We start from the raw sequence: 13,864 nt of genomic DNA, 5'->3' as shown, positions 1-13,864 counted from the left end.
CTTCTGCAGTGTGGGGAATGGAAAGCACCAGAACAAATGCAGGAAGATGTGCCAGCTCTTAGTACACAGCATCCCAAAGCGCCAACAACATTTGGCAGAAACAGAAACACTGTTAATAGAGAAAGCCACTAAAATCTGTATTCAATCACCAGAGCAGCATCTCCCCACACTTGCAAGAGAATGTTCAAATGAGAAGGCAAACCAAAAGGCAAATTTGAATGTCAGAGAGGGTAGGAAGGAAGAATGTGCACAGAGGTTTAACTCCTTAGAGATGAACTTCTCTTCTTCATCCTTTTTTTTGTTTTTAAAATGGGAAAGTGCTCACACTTACATGTATATGTGAGCATATGAGTGAAGTTACTATATTTCAGTTGAATCTCAGACACAGACTAGACCATGTTTGGACTGAAAAAATAAAAAACTGGAAGTAGGAGAACCCTATTCATGTCACTCCTGCTGGTTGTTAGCACAGCATGCTTTACTACAGAACATTATCTAGAATTTTGGGTGGGATAGTGGAGTCACTGACAACTGTAATGAATACAGCTCCTCCTTTTGCTCTGAGTAAAGAAAATTTCCTATCTGCATTACCATACTGCCCACAGATTTCCATGTATTTCTCTATACGTCTAATTTGTAACATCCCCACCACACAGCACTGAAGAAAGAAACTTCATACTCAGAAATTGCTGCAATAGCAAAGGAATGCAGAATAGTCAGCAAGATATGACAGATTCAAAGAGCATGCTGGCTTGTTTCTAATCTTTCTGCATTTCACAAGAGTGTTTGGGGGTTTTATTGCTTTGTTTTAATCGTGCTAAGTTAGGTAAGTTAGTTGTTGATTTTAAGGTATGCAGAACACATGACCAAAAACAAGAATGTGCCACTCTAAACAGAAATGTGAACCCCAGTTTCCCATCCCAGATCTGTAACACTATGAAGCCAGCTTCCAAAAACACAATAGTGATTTTGCGGAGACAATTAGTCACGTACTGATCTGGGATTAATGACTGTAGCTCACTAAAGACTGATGAATTTAAAGCAGCTGACGATTGAGACCTCTTTAATCACTGGTGGTGCAACAATTACTTTCCACTGAAATACAGTGGGCAGTTAGATTGTAGATTTAAAAAGTATAATCTTTCAGCCAGGCAGTGATATAGGCCTGGCTAAGTTTCTAGAGGTTATTAATAAAAACCAACTATATCCGCTATAGACATTATGGTAAAATTATAGCAAACTATCTAGGTGTTCAATAAGCTGAACTTCAGACCTGCAAGGAGAGCATGAAGGAGACAAATACACCATCTTTCAAAGGAGAACTTAGAAGTGGGTGACATTAAAATAGAAATGTTAATACACAATAAGCTGTTCTTCTCCAAAAGTTGTTCCCAAAACATTTCGAGTCTTCTCCTTTAATTTCTTGGGAAGACAACTGCTTGGGAAACCAGATGCTTCCCAAACACCATATTAACGATCCATTCAAAATCTGCAATTTCCAGGGTTTTGACACCAGTTCTGAACTGCACTGAGGGCGTATATAAGTTACAGCTGACCCAGAAATGTGAGCTGCCATTCACTGTGCTGAGCTGCGATTACTCCACTAATCATCTCTACTTTCCTGTGATTTCTGCGTTTTACTGAGAGCCCATATAGGATGAAGGACCACACACAGTTCTTCCTGCGAGGAGACTTAATAGTTGCTCCAGTGTTTCCTTATGGTTTGTGACTATTGCACCTCTAAGCCACAAGATGTTGTCTTAAATTAGGGTAACACCTCAGCCCAGGCATACCTAAACATAATTAGCTTGTTCAGACTTTCACAGACTGTTACCGCTATAATTTCTTCCAGGTTACAACAAGCTTACTTAAACAGAAATTTTCCCAAACACCTTAGCGCAGAAAAATTCAAATAAACATGATTCAAGCCTACTGCATGGTTCCATTCATTTAGCGTCCATTTTTACCATTAAATTCTAACTCGGAGTTCCTCCATGCTTGGATTTATTTTACCATGAAGACATTTGGATATATATATCTCTTACTTTTCATGTTTCAAGGAGGGTATGTACATCTATAAATATCAAGCCCTACTACAATGTGGACAGAAAGAGGTAGACAGTAAACTCAAATCACATCAAAGATTCCCAGAAAGACCAATGTTCGGCAGAAAGTAAACATGCCATGGCTATACTGCTCAAAGATGAGCTTTTATTTCCTAAACAAAACAAACAGAGGAACAAGAATAAAATCTTGTCCAAATTCTGTCATTTTTTTCCAAGACTTCTGTGGCCTTGCTGAGTAAAAGCTGAGCTCAGGGCAGTTGGAGCGAAGTAAGGAAAGAATCTTCATCCTTGTAAGCACTTTAAGTATCTGTAAAAATCAAACAGTGAGAGATAAATCTTGCTTTGTTAAAAGAATTAGATTTTACATTGGCTTTACTAAGTTGTCTTGGTATTTAAAAAAAAACAACAAACAAAACAGGCACGGTGAGAACGGTTGTTTCCCAAATGCCCACTTTGTTTTCCAAAAGCTGCATTGTGTGATTTTATATAATATTAACATTTCTGTTAAATTGGATAAATGCACATGAATGGAAAAGTTTCATGCAATTGAAACTAAGAACACATGTTGTATTAATGCAAAAATTGTGCTGGCCCATTTTGTTGCCAAAGGGGTCTCTCCACACCTGCTCTTACTTCCATCAAAACTAAGACCAGCTTCCCATAAGGTGGGCTGGACAGATTTTCATTTAGAACCACTGTCAAACAAAGTGGCACGAATCATTAAGCAGAAAAATGCAATACTTTTGGACTGTGCACACTCAGGAATGTTCAATCCCATTTTAGACATTCTGGAATATCAGAGATAACTGCATGGAACTATCTTATAGTGATACGGGACAAAGGGTAGATACATACCTATACAGAGTGATAGCTGGAGCCCAGGTGAGATGCTGCAGAATATTTAAAATGCCATTGCCTTCCTGTGATAAGGAACTGAATCACAACTGGGATTTGATCAGCTGTGATCTCTAGTATCTACAGAATTCAACTAATTTGTCTAAATTTAGATTTCTGACACAGTTGAGATGCCCTAGGGAGTCTGAGAAGGTTGTACAACAAAGTATCTACAGCAGACATGTCCTTATCTATTGGCAGATGGAGACAAGAGAGTCAACATAAACTTAAATGTCAGCTAACATCTAGCATGACTAAATCATGCCCTATGTCTCTGTTAACTACCACAGCAGCTTTGAACAATGTCTATTACTCATCTGGAGAAAACTACTACACAGACACCGAAATTCCATAGAATTATAGAATAGTACGAATTAGAAGGGACCCCAAAAGACCATCTGGTTGAACTTCTCATGGAAATAGGCACCCAAGTGAGATTATCTAGTACACTGTCCAGTTAAATCTTAAAAATATCCAGTGACGGGGTCTCCATATCATCCCTGGGGAAGTCATACAGTGATTGACTGTTTTCACAGTAAAATGAGACTTGAGTCCTACAAACAACTCTTTTGTTTCTGAAAGCACTTTTCTTTCATCTTAGCTTATAAATTCAAAGTCAAAATTTGACTTTTTATGTGAGTTTATACTGCACTGTACTGATTTAGGTCACGGAATTTATTACAATAGAAGGGAAACTTATCTGATTTCTATTCAGGAAAGCTACTCATTAGTCCCTTCTAAACTAAATTTCTTTTTACTCTAATATATATCAAACATACAAATAGAGAGGAAAATATAAGTAATAAGAAGTAGCAAAACAATACACTAATTACATTTGTTAAATCAAACACTAGAAGACTAGAATTAGTAAAAAATAGTGTACCTCTAAATGCACAGGACATAAGGTACAATGATTTCTGAGATACAAAAATAAGAGGAGAAAGACAAGAATATTCTGCATTATCATTATAAAATGAATAACAGTGAAATGTTGTAGATGACAACTGACAGGTTATCCATCAAAATGAATGCAGATATAGTCATGATCATAGACTGGATACAGTGGTGGACCTCATATGCAGAAATATGAATTAAGCCTTCAAAGTAATGAAAGAGTAAGACAGGGAGAGAAATGAAAGATAACATGTTGCTTGTTTCTGGTGTGATTAAGAAGGTTAATAAAATAATTTCCCTGAATGAGTCATCATCAGTAAAAAGATAGATCTAGAGTATACATTTTTTTCTTAGCATTTAGTAGTCTCAATATCTACAAGTCAGCATATTCAAAATCACTTTCTCCAATTAGAAGAGAGAGTGTGACTTCAGTTTTAATCATTCCAGTATCAGCCATAAACCCACCGTTCAGCCAGATGTTTCTCATGAATAATCTTTATTTTCTCGAAGCCCCATTGCTCACGCCCTTTTCTGAGCTACTGTCTCATTACAAAGCAAACTTTGCTGGTAAAGAATTACGGCTAGTTATCATACTATATAAATGTTGTGAGTGTCTTCTACTTGCATAAAGAGACTGTTGTTTGCTGCCATAAATTCAACTGTATTGTAATCGCTTTCTGTTTGTTTTTACAGCAGCTGTTTTTATGTCCACAATAGCAAAAAAAAAAAAAATAGCATGAAATCATAGATCGGAAGAAAAGAAATTGTCAAAAACTCTCAGCTCTTTAACTGTAATGGCTTTTGACATAGCAAGCCGGCTATGCCATGAAATGCATCTCCAGTTTGCTCCCATTTTAGTTGAGCATAGAGAGGGTTTGCTTTTTATTTTTTTAATATTAGACTGGTTCATATGTAGTTTTGTCCATGTATTAGATAACAAAACTTAAGTTTACTGAACAGTTTTCCAAACCCTAGCCATCACTAGCAACCAAAATTTTCCAAGTAAAAAGAAAAGATGGCTCTTTCAGGAACCACTGAGGAAAGTAAAACATTAAGTTATTAAATTTTTAATTTCAATTTAAAATTGACTAGATTTCAGAGACCATATGAGAAGTTTAATGGTATCCTGGGGAACTCAAATTATCTTCTGGAAATATCATTGCATAGGAGAGTCTAGAGTGGCATCTGTAGAATTCTACTATGTTATGAAATCACAGAATCATTAATCACTGCTCAAGGCGTCTGCTGTTGTTTCTCCCCAGATGATCAAGGTAAATCTTTTTACCTCTGCACTGGGTTGACATGGAAAGGTTTTGGTAGGGGGAGGACTGCAGGGATGGTCTCAGAGAGAGGAGATCAGGAGCTTCCTTCATGTTGGACAGAGCCAGTTTCAAGCTGCTTCAGAACAGACCTATTCTTTGCCAAAGCTGAGACAATGAGTGAGATGTGGTGCCTCTGTGATAATATATTTAAGAAAGGGTAAAAAGTACTGTGTATCAACTGCTACAGAGAACAGTGAGAAAAATGTGAGAGAAACAACCCTGCAGGCAAAGTCAATGAGGAAGGGAGAAGAGATATTCTAGGCAACTCAGATTGGATACTCTGGCAGCCCTTGAGGAAGGCCCTGCCAAGGACATTGTCCCCCTGAAGCTCATGGTTCACACCGGAGCAGGTGAATACAGCTGAAGGAAGTTACAGTTCATGGAGAGCCCTGCAGGAGTAGGTTCTTGGCAGGAAAAAAAAACTGTTCCTGCCAAAAGCCTACCTGCTGGAGCAGTCCATTCCTGAAGTACTGGACCCCATGGAAAGGATCCATGCTGGAGCAATTTGTGAAGGACTACTCCATGGGAAAGACTCCAGGCTAGAGTTGGGGAAGAATATGAGGAAGCAGCAACAGAGACAAAATGTTATGAACAAATCTGAAATGCCATTCTTCATCCCACACTAACTCACTCTTGGGGAGGGAGAGGAGATGGGGTGAAGTTGAATAAATGAAGATAAAATTAAGGAGTTGAGCCTGGAAATAAGGAACAATAGAAGAATGTGTTTTTGGTTTTGTTTCTCTCTATCCTACACTTATATTAATTGTTAATAAATTAAATTAAACTTCTCCAAGTTGAGTGCCTTTTGCACATGACAGTGATTAGTGAGTTATCTCCCTGTTCGTATCTCAACCTATGGGCTTTTTCATCTTATTTTCTTCCTGTCCTGTTGAGGAGGGGGAGCAAGACAGTGCGTGGGCACCACCACATCCAAAGCAGAACTGCAGATCTAAAGAACATCCTTCATGCTTGATTTTCTTGCAGAACACTAATTCTTTGTTCACAGTACAGAATATTAAATACTGATTTTGCTGTGGGTGAGCCATTGGTTAAAGATCCTTACTTTTGAGACTGCGTATGGAAGCAGTAGTCTGCTGTTTGTGACCAAGTTGCAATACTTAATATTTTAAAATGCTAGTCTCCATATGGAGAAAAATGCAGAACTATAGAATCATATTGCCAAAGTCTGATCATCAGAACATGCCAAAATCAGATTATTTTCTCACTCTTTAAAGAAAAACAATGGCTACGCAATAGTTAAATGGCTTACACATAGATTTCAGATAATGTATTCTTCACAGTGGCTAATAGTTTCAGCTTTTCCTGCTAACTTATGTCACATTTTGTACTTGAAGCAGAATATTCAAGCTACTACGAGTGGCAGTAGTAGATGCATTACCTGCATAACTATTTGGAATAAAAAACAGTAAAGTGTAACCTCTGTAATGGATCACTTGTTAGCTCACTGCTCAGATATCAGTACATTCTGTGCTCCAGTTATGAGAAAGAATCTGCTTTCCAAGGTTTTACTGGGCCTTTACTAGGTACAAATTTTATGATGAACATAGTGTCAGAGACATGCACTTTCCAAACTACCCATGACTAATATACTACATCACATGGAAAAAAAATAAGAGATTTTGTTGCTTTAGAATTACTTTGATGGACTAAGGGTTTAGTTTTCAGTAAGGGAGGAAAGTGTTTTGTCTCTAATTGCTTCTTACGTTAAGACAGATACAGTTGTTTCAGAATATTGAATTTTTCATTTAGGCTTGTTTTTTGCATTCTTGAAGAAGTTCCAAATGGTCATGTCAAAGCCTAATACTCTGTTTATCCACAACACATAAGAAATTTCAAAAGCTGGCTTCCCCATCCCAATGGTTCAGTCTGGAACCCCCCTCCCTTCTCTATGTACTTATGAGAAAATGGAGATATATGATTACTTTCTGGACATAGTTCTGGATGTCAATGGTGGAGCAGCTGTGGCATTTTAAAAACAGTCCCTTTAGGATTTACTTAGTGTGCTAGGCTATCTTATATAAATTTTAAGCCATGTTGGCTACTCTGATCTTTGTATTGGAACCAAGATAACTTAGAGTGTGCTGTGTTGTATCCAAATTGGCAATTCAGACAAACTTGTTCCATGGCTCATTATAATGTCAGATACGATGGTATTAAACTATTACTTTTTAAACATTTCTAAACAAAATTGAAACACAATACGAGATGTCACTGACTTTAGAACCTGAAATCTAACCTAGGTAGGTCACAATTTCTTTCATAATTAGATAAAAAATGATAAATTCCTTGAATCTACTGTCTCAGATCTCTTTCATCCAAATCCATTACGTTTGTTTGCTTTTTTCTAATTTAGAAATGCAAAAGCCTTCATAAAGCTCCTTATTAGGAAAGATATAAAAGGTTATTAATTCTGAAAAAGCTAAAACAACCTAGATAAATAGATGGAAATTCTTCATATTGCTCCAATTTCTACCTATGTTCTGAAATCATTGTAAAAAAAACATTGCTTTGATAAATCTGATGAAAGAATAGGACTTTAATTGGACTTCCCTATATATTTAATAGGACTTCCCTATATGCGTGTTATGAAGATATAGGGATATTTTTAAACGATTCTATAAATGCAAATTATCAATGATCTTAATGATCACTTCTGCTCATTAGAGTGAAAGTACATCTAGTTATGTATATTAAAGAGAAGAAAAGAAGAAAGAGGAGGTTAATCTGTAAGATGATATTGTTCCATCAGTGAACCTTTCCTTGGAGGTTTGAAAGTACTTTGAGCACATTAGGACCCTTTTAAACTTTTCCATAGATAATTCTATGAACATTGCACTGTGTGCTTAAGGCTCCCAATGATGCAGTGAAATGGACAAGCTTTATCTGACAGATTGGAGAAGTCTGAGTTGGGCTGGAGGATGTCTCTCGACCACCCAGCTCACAATCCTTGTTTGAACACTGACATCACATGCGAAGTACCATATTGTAAAAGAAGCTTACTTTAGAAGTATCCTAGTCAAGTCATGCATTCTGATGATGATCTTTGAGGTCCTTTTCAACCCAAGCCATTCTATGATTCTATGATTCTGTTCTTACCCTCTACACTTTGGATTTCCAACTGTTTATTTCACAGTTCATACTCAATCTGGCTTATGAAAGGAGATAAAATATATCCAAAATAATTGAGACAGAAGCTTCCCTCATTTTTTCCTGCTTTCAGACACAGATATCCTGACTGAGGGGTCACCTTACAGAGCAGATATGTATTTGCAAGGAAATAAACTGAAATAATAGATATTATGTTCCTCTTCATTTGTGTAAGGCATCTTCATTCATGCATTGTTCTAGGCAATCTTTCAAATGTTACCTTGAATATTAAACAACGTAGACATTCAAATACTGTTTCTCTTGAAGTATTCTGATTTTCACTCCATGTCACACCAATGTAAACAGAATAATCAACACAATTTACAGCAGGGTAAAAAATGCTAAAACTGTTCATACTGATTAGGAATTCTGTTAGTGGCTGAGAGAACCTGTAGAATTAAAAATACTTTTTTTTCCTAGACATAACACGTAAGTGATGTGTTAGACACTCGTATATATTATAAATGCAATAAAACCAGAGAGGGCTTTTTTTTTTTTTTAAGAGGACTCTTGTATTCTTTTTTAATATTTTCTCTTGGGGACACTGTGAGAAGAAAGAATACATGAACTGTGGATTTGAACATTTTTTGGATGATATGAAAAGTTCTACTCAATAAGGCTTTTGTAGGGAATATTTTAATACATTGTACTTTAGACTCAATTAAATGAACATGTGGAATTTTGTTTATTCTTTTGTGGGTTTTAAAAAGAAGAGTGCGTGGTGATCTCATATCTGTACCAACCCAGGAATTTCAAGTAGTCTTCTCCTGAGTAAATCTTCTAAGAGAAGGAAATGATGAACAAAATTAAGGCTAGATTAACTAAAGTGGGGATCAGGCTCACTTCCCTGATTTGTGAATATTTGGGATTTCTTCAATAAGGATAAGACAGATTAGAAAGTTTACATTTGGGCCCACTGGAAAACAAAATGGATAAAATTATGGTTGAAACTAGATGATCATTATGGTCCTTTTCAACCCAGGCCATTCTGTAATTCTTTGATAAAACTCCTGCTTTTTCATTCATTTCCACTAATAAAATTAATTATTTCAAGTATCAGGCAAATTAAATCAAACATATGCTATGACCTTCAGCAAGTGTAGCAACAGGTAAAGCTATCTGAGCACTGACCATTGGCAGCAATATAGGAAATAATCGTGTGCCTCCTTCGCCAGTTAGATTATAATTCAGTCATTGCATCAAAATTAAGATTCAATTCACAAGCCATGGAAACCAATTTAAACAGACTAATTTAAACTTTGTTATTTAAATCTTCTTCAATACTTAAAGTTAGAAACTCTCAGTTGTGACGTTTCTTGTTTCTGAGTGTATGTGTTGCCATGGCTGTACATTACAGCATTTGCATAGCTTCTTGGGATCTAGGCATCAATAACAGAAATGCCCCACTTCCACTGCATAGCCTAGTCATCCCAGGGCTGGGGCTGATCTCAGTTCCTTTCTCCATGACCAATTCTGACACCCACCCACACACCATCTCTGGAAATATTTGTGAACCACTTTTTGAAACGTTGTTCCCATAAACTCAGATTATCAGACATTTCTTACTGTGTGGTATCTGCTACATGTGTCATCCTCTCATTTGGCAACTAGCTTCCAGGTGGCATCCCCTTGTTCACAAGCCACACTACTGCTTTTTCATTCATCAGCTGAAGTTCTTCCATGCTCTGATCGCCTTCACCCCCTGCCTTTACACTGAATCAGCTTCATCTTGTTGAATTAATTTGCGCATCTTCACCAACCTATCATCATTTCCCAATATAACAATCAGAAGAACAAACATGATGGAAAAGGTGTAACAAAGGGGTGGAAGGACCGGCACAATAGCAAGGTGTAACAAGGGAAGGGAAATAGATCACTCACCCAGATCAGAAGATTTAGGGTTTGAAGGGAAAGGCTCCCAACAAGGAGAGATCTCCAGAGAAAGATCCTTCCTTAGTGGCAGTCAGCCTTTAAATGAGACCTAAGAGGCCAATTGCCTTCACCTGTGCTCCCAGGACTGACTAGGTCTTTTCTCCAGGTGCTCAATCAGTGGTTCAGGCCATGACTCATCAGTTCCCATACACTCCAGCTCTAAATGTCTGCCTTTATTTCCATCCTAGTCTTTTTGTTTCAACCCTGTTCAATACAAAGGGTTCAAGTGTTATATCCTTGAGTCAATGTAGTTAGAAGCCACGGGTTTCCTAATATCATCTAGAAACAATTTCTGTTGCTCTCATACCATAAATTAAGCACTGGGATTTAGGCAGAAACATCCCATCTCTTTTGATCTTTAATTCCTCTCAAATTATAGGCTCTGCAATAGATTTACTTGCGACAATGATTTATTTGGAGTTTTTGCTTGAACATGTGCCATGTACCCCCCAAATTTATCTAATCAGTTTGAATTCTGGGCTTAATATGAAAATAAGTTATATTTCAGCTAGACAAAAGAGTAAGGTTCTTAATTATTAAATTGCAAGCACCTATGAAATAAATCCATAAAATAAGGAAACAATTTCAATGTGTGTTATCTTAGATATCAGATGGGAAGGTATTCTCAACCAGTGAACTGAGGAGCTGCTGAATTAATTCATTCTCCCGCAGTAGAGTATTTCTGCCTTTCACTAACATTTGAGAATTTCCTGTTGAATGTTGACAAAGTTTCAATCCATATCATAGGAATCCTTTTATTTATCTACTGTTTGAGAGCCCGGGGAATAACATGGCCTCTGTTTTAGCTGCTTGATGTCTACCAAATTGCTAAAGGATTGCTCTTACACTTATTGGATAATAAATCTCTTTAGGTACATTGAGTGCTGATTCTTCTACCCTGTTTACCTTTTCTCTCAGGAAATCAGTTGAATTGCAGTGATAAAAATGAATTACAGTCGTAAACCTACAATGTACTATTCTGCAAGTTACATATCATGAGATGTTTTTGGCACAAGCAGCCATTTTATTTCTGGTTTACTGACATATTATAGAGACTACATATAATACATTAATACACTTTTGGGGCTGGGTCACTGTGTCAAAGTCCTATTCAGGGAAGCACTTAAGCAACAGTATAATATGAATCACTTGCTTAGGCCCCTCAGATGCCAAAGGAAATTAGGCAACTATTCCAGTGGTATATTGATGTGATGGTGTGCTCCCTCCTGCCCCCAACCTCCTCCTTCAACCTAGCCTTTATATCCAAGGCCTTGTTCAAAACCGATACTGATAACACTGTCCTGTTAAATATTATGACTTTGAGCCAACCATTTTACCCCCATAAAGAGTGAGCAGCCCAAGAGCCCTTTGAGTTCTAATTCTCATATAGCAAGACTGCATGTGGTCTCCACAATTCCTTTTAAATACTGAGAAGCTTGAATGACTGTAGTCACAGGGTGGATTATATGATGTAGTTATTGTGAATAATGTATTGGAGTATTCCCCTCTTAAAAGAAAAATGTTAATGAAACCTCCATGGTGGGATGCAGGGAATATGAAAGCAATCTGTTCCATGATAATTCCCTGAACAACATAAGACCTGCAAACCTTAGATTGTTACCAGCACCAGATGAGCTTGGTATGCTGACTCTAAGAAATACAGAACAGAGGATGGAATGAGGTGTAAGACTCCATGGCTAGTGTCTGTGATAAGATCACAGGGGTGGGAACCTGATGGTACTATGGAACTGATAAAGCGTATAATAGTCACCTTAAGTTAGCAGCTTTTCAGTTTTCTGTTGCACTGGTTGCAACGAAGATAGGTATAACTAGAGTCACTCAAGCTCCACCAGAAAGTAGAAAACAGTAAAAAAATGGACTAAGAGAGAGGGGAAGATAACATAGCAGACAAGTCAGGAGAACAGTTGGCTTCTGAGACTAGTCAACAGACAGAGTCTGTCTTTCTCCCCCATAGGGGCACCTATTGTGTAAGATTAAAACATCTGGCTCCACCAAGTGCTTCCCCTGGGAAACTTAGAAATCTTTATAGAGTTATTCCATAGTTTAATGTGTTTGCAGTCGGCTGTATTATTCATGTCATTGGCATTTGCACATGCTCTGCAGTGTATTTATCACCAGGAATTCAAAAGAACCTGTAATCTTTTGCTTCAATGAAGAGAATAACAATAAATTCTCTGTATGTTCTCCTTGGATGCAACCAAACTCCTTAAGAGTGGTCATACAAGTCCATTCAAATGTGGCTAGATGAAACTGCTCCACACTATGGGTGAATCCATGATTGTTAAGAGTTCTCACTGGGTGTGGACAAATTCCCTAAGGCTGGTCATGCAAATCCATTCAAACATGACTGGATCTGTAGCATTAAAATGGGTATTAACTCTTCAGTACAACACTTGAACAGGAATTTATTATTAAACAGCGTTCTTAAAATAAAATACTCTCCTTGACTATAGTCAAGACTAGCAAAAACTAAAATGAAGCACTTGGCATAAAAGACTTTGGTTGTTTATGCTTGTTTGCTTGCTTATTTGTTAGTTTCTTTTGAAAAAAAATATTTATTCTGAATGCCTCTAAGTTTTTTATTCATTAAATATATTTGTCTGCAATTATGCAAATATTAAGTTTTACTTAAAACATCTGAGACAGATGACCATAATAATTTATACAGAGATGAATTTGACAAGCTTTCACTGAAATAGTTTCATTTTCATTTCTGAAAAACATTTATTAACAACAAAAACAAAAGCACTTCAATTAAAGTCACAAAGTGAAGAAAAAACAGCTGTTATACCTATGTAAGCCTGCTGGATTGCAAATGAAGAGGACCATAATAGTGTAGCCAAGCTCTCAAGCGTGTTAACACTGAAACTACACTTGTCTTTAAACCCCCTAGTCCATGCTCAAGCCTGTCTCTAAGGCTGTGCTATCTCTACTGTAAAATTGACTTTCTCAGACATACTCCTTTCTGTGAAATGTACTCAGTGCTGCAGGACACAAGCTCAACAGCTACAACTGAACAACTATCTACTCCACCTACAGCTTTTTGTTTTCAGCTTCCGCTTTCTACTAACCTCCCTCTTTTCTTATGAGGCCTCCATCAGGGAATTAGTTTTCTTGTCCTCAGGAAACAAGCAACAAAAAGTTAGCATTATTCTGTCACATCACTCACAACTGTAATCAAAAAACCTTTCAAGAACATCAGAATTAAAGGGAACTGAAATATTTTTCCAACCAGAAGCCAGAATTAATTCAAGAGCTAGCTTGGAGACTAGGTGGTTCTTATTTCATTTCTACGCTAACCAGGAGTCTGTGTCTCATTTCAGTGCTGGTAATTCCTAATGCCCTTGGAAAAAAACAGGCAGCCTGCTGTTCCCAACTATCTTTATAATATTTTCCAGCTCTGGAAATTGTTGACTAGCATGGGCTTTGAACAAAACATTCACTATGCTAAATTTAGACTACAGTCCTACAGCGAGAGTGTTTTAAAAGAGTAATTACTAGATCAGCACCACTTTAACCACCAGCTGGATCAGAGGAAGTCTTCCTTAGTAGTCTTCAGAAAGTATT

The 13,864-nt window shown here is 37.2% G+C and overlaps 1 long non-coding RNA gene across 1 annotated transcript; it reads right to left on the bottom strand.

Annotated features, from left to right (window-relative positions):
- LOC110392433 lies at positions 462-10,280 on the bottom strand. The gene is made up of 3 exons (XR_002434362.1): positions 10,226-10,280; positions 2,922-2,986; positions 462-2,373 (listed from the first exon to the last, which is right to left on the bottom strand). It is a non-coding gene; the product is annotated as an uncharacterized LOC110392433 (long non-coding RNA).

The sequence above is a fragment of the Numida meleagris genome, chromosome 1 (assembly GCF_002078875.1).
Source record: "Numida meleagris isolate 19003 breed g44 Domestic line chromosome 1, NumMel1.0, whole genome shotgun sequence".
Lineage (NCBI taxonomy): Eukaryota > Metazoa > Chordata > Aves > Galliformes > Numididae > Numida > Numida meleagris.
This window is presented reverse-complemented; position numbering and strand designations above follow the sequence as displayed.